We start from the raw sequence: 7,825 nt of genomic DNA, 5'->3' as shown, positions 1-7,825 counted from the left end.
AATGAGTTTTCTTCAATATTTTATTGTAGTAGCAAAATCTGCTTCACATGACCCCTGATTTTGAGTCAAAATCAGTTAGCACTCATCCACTAGACAAAACCAAATGAAATCATTATCTCGAGTAGATTTAATGCACCATACTACATACTACTAAACACCTAGTGTGGATGAACCAGCCGTGTAGAATCAAGCTAGAGCTTATTTGCTGTTTTTAACTCTGGTCATTGGTAAAGAGAGCGCTATAGGTGGCCTCACGAAATCTGTAAGCACAATGTTTCAATGAGATTAGTTTAAGGGGGTATTGGTGAAGGGCAGACAGAGTGGAGTGTTAGGGTATTATGAGTGGTGGGTAGGAGAGTTTGTGGACACAGGAAAAAGAATCCCCCAAAGCACTGGTTTTCAACATTAGTAATGCTGCTACCCTTTAATACATTTCCTCATTTTATGATGACCCCAACCACAAAATTATTTTTGTTTTTATTTTATTGCTCTAAGTTTGTTAGGGTTATATATCTTAATGCAAATGCCTGACATGCGATTCCTGTGAGGGGGTGGATTTTACTCACAGGTTGAGAACCACTGTCATAAGTTATTGTCCCTCTTTGTCAATAAATAGTTCTTTATGCTCTAGAAAGGAAGCCAGGGTGCAAAGAAAGTATATGTACAGTTTTGGATTGTTGATACCCCCTGAAAACAAAAAGTAAACATACAGCAGGTCAGGTATGTTGTACACATAAAAACAATGAATCATTGCTTCCAAAAGAAATTAATCAAGTGATATTGTGACTGTTAAATATTTATATTTATTGTTTTTATGAATATATGTATGGTCTGTATGCAGCTTTGGACATATATTAGTGCTTGTAGAGCTCAGAAGTGTTTAGTTCCTCCTGAAACAGGAGGCACATAAAGCTGTGAATTCTGACATGGGTGTTGAGAGTCAAATTCAGGTCCTCTCTAAGAGCAGTAACTGTGCTTAAAAACTGAGTCATCTCTTCTGCCTCTACTGTGTGACTTTAAAGGATCTATCCCAGAACCTAAATTCATTTGTATATGAAGAAATAATATGTTATTTAGATGATGCAAAAAGCAATAGAAAGAAACCCCTTTTAAAAATTTAGTACATTAGTTTAGGTTACTAATCCTAAACATCCTGTATGGTTTATCTGTACAGTGTTTCAGAGGATGCTATTTATGCAGTTCTGCTCATAATAGGCAACAATGCCTATGCCACAGTAAAAATCTCATGATTTCACAGGTAGTAGCTAGCTTCTTATTTTTAATAACTAAAATTATGGAAACCTGACAGGAGATAAAGGGAATTTGGATCTGGATAAAATTGAAAATGTTAATCATATTTTAATCTTATTAACTGCATAATTTTATAGTCTGAAAAGTCCTTTATATTAAAGCTAAAGCATGAGTAATGATGCATTGGATAATTTTTCATAGCAATGAAAAGTAATAAAATATCTATATTACAACAAATAAAAAGTGCTGCTCTTAGCAAAAGGATTCCCATTAAAATCTGACCATTGGAAATGAGTTGAAAATATATTTCAGATCTTTTTTTTCTTTCCACTAGTAAACCTAAAGTTATGAAATCCAAAAATTCTTTACAAAGTTACATATAATATACAGTGAATAAATAATTTAATGTATTTAATTATTTATTCTCATGAGCAAATGCAAAGATTTTTGCCTCAGAATATTCTTTGAGAGAGTTGATTTTAAAATGAAACACAGTAAATAAAAAGCATATGTCGCCCAAAATTAAAACTTCATTGAGTAGGTATCAGAACATGGTGAAAAAGTGCTCTAATAGGAAAATAATGTCCTAAAATGAATACTGTCCTCATAATAATTTCACTATGAGGGAGAGCATCTAGCTGTCAAAAATAATTAAGAATTATATAAACTCCTAAGACAGAGTATAGCAGTGTAACAAACAAGAGTCTGAAAATGTGTGCAAGAAATAATAATAATAGACACATGTGAGAATACAGGCAATAGAAGTCGTAAACCAACTAGGAAGGGTTGAGTTTATTCAATGAAGAGTTATTAGTATACAGAAGATTTATATCTACAAACACTTAAATGACAGACTGATCGATTTATAAAAGAGTCAGAATAGAGAATTAAGTATTGTTTAAGCATTCAAATATTCAAAGAATCACACTGCTCTTGATATATTTGATTGATTTCTAAATACAATTAAATTTGTTGTCTAGAATAGGATTGGTTTGTTTTCAATCTGTGGTCTTTTTTTCATTTAAATTGGGTTTTATACTTAACAATACAACCTTTTGACCATCTCTATCTGTTTCAAATATATTTTACTAATTGCTTTCTTTTGCATTCTTGAACCTGCAGGTCCCCTCCCCTGAATCTATACAGGTCATGGTCATTGTTCTTGGTTACCCTCCAAATATGTCAGTAATATACTGTTTCTGAAAACATGACATGCTTGAGTCTTAGCACATATGGAAAAATTAAACTGCCAATACCTGGCAATTTATGCCTATTGGCTAGTCTCCTTACTGATGAAAGGTGGGATGGACAATATTTGGAGAAATATGGCATTAACATTTTTACCATATTTGAATCCCATAAAACAGAATGACGACCCTGACAAGTGCCCATTGGTGTTAGACAGGGATGGATGTTGTGGGGACAACTATCGCCTTTAAGTATGTCTCACTAAACTGGGTGGCATTCATATCTGTTAGTATTAACTGAGCCATAAGAACATGGACTTGGAACATGATAGGCCCTAGAGGAGAACCCACTACCAATCTTTTCTTAATGGAAGTAGAAATAAATTACCTCTACATGCTCATCTTTATACCCATGGAGTAGTAAAATTCTCAGTCTACTTCTTTTAAAATAGATGGAGACTAATATAGACACAAAATATCAAAGAGTGGAAAATCAGAATCTGTGGGACATTCAATAATAAATTAAACATCTAAAATCACCTCTCCAGTCCCCAAGGCTCAGAAATCATGCTTCAAATGAGAGAAACAAAACTTTAAAAGATAGAGATTTTGAAAGTGTGCTGCAATACAGTGTTTTCCAGATATGGCAGGGTTGTCACATCTAAAAACTCAGTGTTTATGCCTACCTGCTCATGGTTTGGACAGGTTCAGCAAGACAAAACGAGAATACTGATGGCTCACAAAGTCCTAGGTGCAAACAGAGTAGCAGCCAATAGTTACTGTGGGGGAAGAAGCATTGGAAATAGAATTAATACTTGTGTGGCCTCCAGATACCTCTTCCAAGAAGAAAAACATTCTGTACCTAGAGGTTCCCTTTCCAAAGTTTGCTCAACCGTGCCACAAGGACATGTGCTCAACTATGTTCATAGCAGCTTTGTTTGTCATAGCCAGAACCTGGAAACAACCTAAATGTTCTTTGACCGAAAAATGGATAAGGAAAATGTGGTACATTTATACAATGGAGTTCTACACAGCAGAAAAAAAAAATGACATCTTGAATTTTACAGGCAAATGGATGGAGCTAGAAAACATCATTTTGGGTGAGGTAACCCAGACACAGAAAGACAATATCACATGTACTCTCTCATAAGTGGTTTTTAAACATAAAGCAAAGAAAACCAGCCCACATATCACAATCCAAGAAAAGCTAGACAGCAATGAGGACCCTAAGAGAGACATACATAGATCTAATTTACATGGGTAGAAGAAAAAGACAAGATCTCCTGAGTAAATTAGGAGCATGGGGACCTTGGGAGAGAGTTGAAAGGGTGGGGAGAGGCAAGGAGGGGAGCAGAGAAACATGTAGGGAACAACCAAAAACAATTTAAAAAATCCTAAAACTTTTTTAAAAAGTTCTTTTATTTGTTTATTTTTCCTATATTTTTGAGATTACAATATTGGTACTATCCCAATCATCCACTCAGACTCTCTCTGTTACTCTCTGTCAAATTTATGGCTTCTGTTTAGAGAAGACTGTCAGTGAACAAGGCTGAATGTTCCTTCAAGTGAATAATAAGTGATCAATTGTGATAAATAAGAACAAAATTGGAAAACTAGTACATTTAAATTTGAGTAGACATTATTTATCTCTATGTATAGCTATATAATGTGTACTTACAAACATAATTGTTTCTCCCAAATATCAGTATACTGTAGTACCATAATAGAACCGTGAACCCTTATATGATATTGATCTATTGTCCTAATATGTTAATTTACTATCTGAGAAGGTATCATATTTTTATAACTTCCACTTTTATGGACTCAGTAAGAATGAATTTTAGTAGGAAAAGATGACCATTTATTGCTGGAGATCAGATTGTAGAATACGTCCGAGAGCTGTACTTCAGGACAGGCATCTAGATTCTCTACAGTATAAGTTCTGGGCTGAGCACTCAGGCAGAGCAGAAGGATCAATACCAATTAAAGACAACATCATTTGTAGCAATTCTTATTTTAGGTATACTTGAAAAACAAATTTTTGCAAAGATTATTTTCTCATGGTTGGTAATAAATTTAGTAGATAAAGCCTATTATCTAAGAATTACCTATTCTTACAAAGCTTATTGATTGGGACAATCCAGCTTTTTCATTGAGTTAATGTGTTTCTTTTTGACTCCGAATGTTTGGCATTTCCTATAGTGAAAGAACGGGCATCATTTCCAGGATGCTGACAGGGTGTCCTAGTTTACTTCTCTCTGAAAGCCACAATTTTGCACTCGGGAGAGTCAGCACTTCCAGGATGATAATACCACATTTAAGTGTTAAAAATACCTTTCTGCATGCACATGAAATCTGCCTGCAATGCTTCCTCAGAGGAACAAGCTATTCCCAATACACTTTTCTAGTCACAGCCATTCAAGAGCTGCTTTTGAATCTACTGCGCTTAGATGGTCTCAAAGCTGGTTCTTGTCTCTGCCCTGGCAAATCATGGACATCCATAGAAAACTGAGTCTTAAAGTTCCAAAACTGCATCCTTTTGGTTTTTTTGTGTGTCAGCAGTCAGTGGTTCAAAGTTAATTTTTCTTGATGCAACTTTCATAATTTCTTCTAAAATATGTTGAAGCAAATGATTTTGCATTGCAATTTATACGATAAATTTAAATGAGCACCTCCTGGGAGATGTCTTTAGGTAGTATAGAAAACATAAAATTCTCCTAGATTTTGACCATCAACATGATCACAGCAAAAATACGTAAAAAGACAAATTATCTTTTGACATTCTGAAGCGTTCTGAGTGACAGTTATTTGCCTGCCACTGTGATATGGGCATGCAAAATGTAATGTTTTGGTATTTTACTTTATAAATTAGTAATTTAGTTATAATCAGTAGTAATGCAGATTTTTAAACAACTTTGAAGGATGATTAATCAATGATAATTGTCTACAAGGTTTAGGAAGTAAGTGTAGACTTACTTACTTTGAGAAGTTTCAAAAAACGAACTGCCTATAACCTCCAGGTATATTGTCTGTCAATTGTATAAGTTGGAAGGACTTTAGAGGAAGAAATTAATGAAGATCAGAGAGAATTTCAAAGATTGGAAAGCTTGGTAGAATGAAAAATGCCAGAGTGAAGAAATAACAATGGTAGGAAATAACCATGATTCACAGAAAACAGGAAAAAAATATATGTATATATTTGTATATATATATACATATATATGGTTTATATATATATTGATATATATACATATACCCAGGGGTACTGGTCAGAAATGGTGCTAAGGGTAACAAAAAAAGGCCCAGGTTTATATATTTTTGTGAGATGTCAATCATCTAAGAAATATTATACAAATGTATGTTCTATAGAATTGAAAAATTAGTAAACAAATGTTGAACAAAGCTTACGCAGGTATTTCTATCATTCTGCCTCTGTATGCATAAATGTTCATACATATGTATACATACATATAGTCTTTGTATCTATCCCTCTCTCTCCAACACACACATGCCTCTCCCCCACATACACATTGTATCTCAGATTATAGATGGAAAAACTAATGATTAATATGTGGAAATTTTAGTAAAGTAGATAATTTTAAAAAAGGAAGGAAAGGTTAACTTTTGGAGTATAGCGTTTTTGTTTCGTTTTTCTTGATTGGACAAGACCTTCAGCATCTTGAAAAAGGCAACTACATTTGAGTCACCCATTTTCCTAAAGTACCTCCAAACAAACTTTCACTAGACTTAGATAAAATCATACTAAGCCTTTTTGGTGCCTTTCCTATCTGGGTAAATAGTTCTTCACATCACCCTCAGAAAAGCTACACAACAACCTTATAATTTAATTTGTTACAATAAATATTGCCTCAAAGAAGCTAATAGAACTAAGGCAGAAATGTAAGAGGAAAAGACATGAAAAAGCTATTTCTTATTTGGAGACACAATAAGTAAGGGATTTTGAAGGGAAGATGGGTGCTAGTATAGCCATTACTACATGTTGATTTCATGGATTCTGCATGTGGCAGAAGTTACTCCCCAACATCTTGGGTCATTGGCATTTCCTCCATGATCAGTATTTCAGCTTTTGAGTCAGCACCCTGATAAGTCCACAGAGCTCCAGACGTATAGTTATTCACAGTCCTTCCAAGATCACCTAGAATCAGATTGGGGAAGACTGGCGTATTCCCCACCATTTGTTTCCCTATAACTTCTGGAATTCACTAGTGTGCAGTGTAGGCAGCCATACTACTGCTTTAAAAATACAAATATTAGATATAAATATTAGAAAGTACATTAACACTAGACAACATACACTATTTCCCTTTCTTGAAGTAATTTGAATTTTATTTTCTGTGAGAAGCTCTGTTACCTATCAAGCTGCAAATATTCTTCACATTTGTGCGTTGAATTTTTTCAATTTATCCTCCAATCATGAAAATAATTACAGGTCAGTGGAATATCCATACGGATTCAGTGATAGTTTCTGTTTAGATATGCAAGTGGTGATTTTTTTCTTTAGCTGTTAACACGAGGCACAACTCAGTTTACATCAACGTCAGCATATTCATGCCACTAGGCAGGTCTGGGTGTCAATTTCTTCTATGGTATTTATAATTTTCATTTTAAAGGGTATATCCTCAGACAAAAGAAGAATAAAAAGATAAAGACAGGGGGAATTATGAAGTCCCATTATGTTTGATAGTGGTGGTGGTATGTGTACCATGTAATAATTTGTGAAAGAATATTTTAATTTCTCTTAGTCTCTGAAATACTCGTTTAGTTTAGTAATCTTGTATATTTGCATAAATATCACATTTACAACTACAGTATTTTTTGCCCTTGCTGCTAAAAGTACAGATTTATATCTAAGCACCTAAAGGTTTCTCAGGCTTTCAATATCTGGGCGTAAATCATAGGTGGAATTGCAAAGTTAAATGTTCAGCCACTTAATCAGAATATTAAGGGAAAAAGTTTTCATAACTAATATAATGTTCTTATTATATTTATTGTTGAATTAAAATTTTCCAGGTGTTAACACACAATGAGATTAATTTCATGGTGTAACCTAGTCATATCTAAAATGAAAATATTAAACAACATAACTCTATATTAGAAGAACGAACAATTCAGTATACAAAAAAAAAAAACACATGGATGGTTATAGGTTTTTCTGGCCTTTTGTGATTTTTTTTTCACATTCAAAAAACTTTCCAGAGCTGGGTGTGAGTCACATGTTTTCCATCTTATCGCTTCAGAGGCTGAAAAAATAGAATCAAGAATTTGAGGCCACACTCGGGAGGCAGAGGCAGGTGGATCTCTGTGAGTTCGAGACCAGCCTGGTCTACAAGAGCTAGTTCCAGGACAGGCTCCAAAGCTACAGAGAA

The 7,825-nt window shown here is 34.1% G+C and overlaps 1 protein-coding gene across 6 annotated transcripts in view; it reads right to left on the bottom strand.

Moving 5' to 3' along the window:
- Positions 1–7,825, bottom strand: part of Cdh18 (cadherin 18) — a 769,132-nt gene that overhangs the window by 328,616 nt on the left and 432,691 nt on the right. Inside the window, exon 2 of one of the 6 annotated variants that reach the window (XM_026783737.1) lies at positions 3,125–3,217. The exons of the other annotated variants lie outside the window; for them this stretch is intronic. The gene's annotated coding sequence lies outside the window, so the exon portion shown is untranslated. The remainder of the gene's footprint in view (positions 1–3,124; positions 3,218–7,825) is intronic. 6 annotated transcript variants of the gene reach the window in all.

The sequence above is a fragment of the Microtus ochrogaster genome, chromosome 19 (genome assembly GCF_000317375.1).
Source record: "Microtus ochrogaster isolate Prairie Vole_2 chromosome 19, MicOch1.0, whole genome shotgun sequence".
Classification (NCBI taxonomy): domain Eukaryota; kingdom Metazoa; phylum Chordata; class Mammalia; order Rodentia; family Cricetidae; genus Microtus; species Microtus ochrogaster.
The sequence above is the reverse complement of the archived record's forward strand: the minus strand, read 5'-3'. Positions and strand labels throughout refer to the sequence as shown.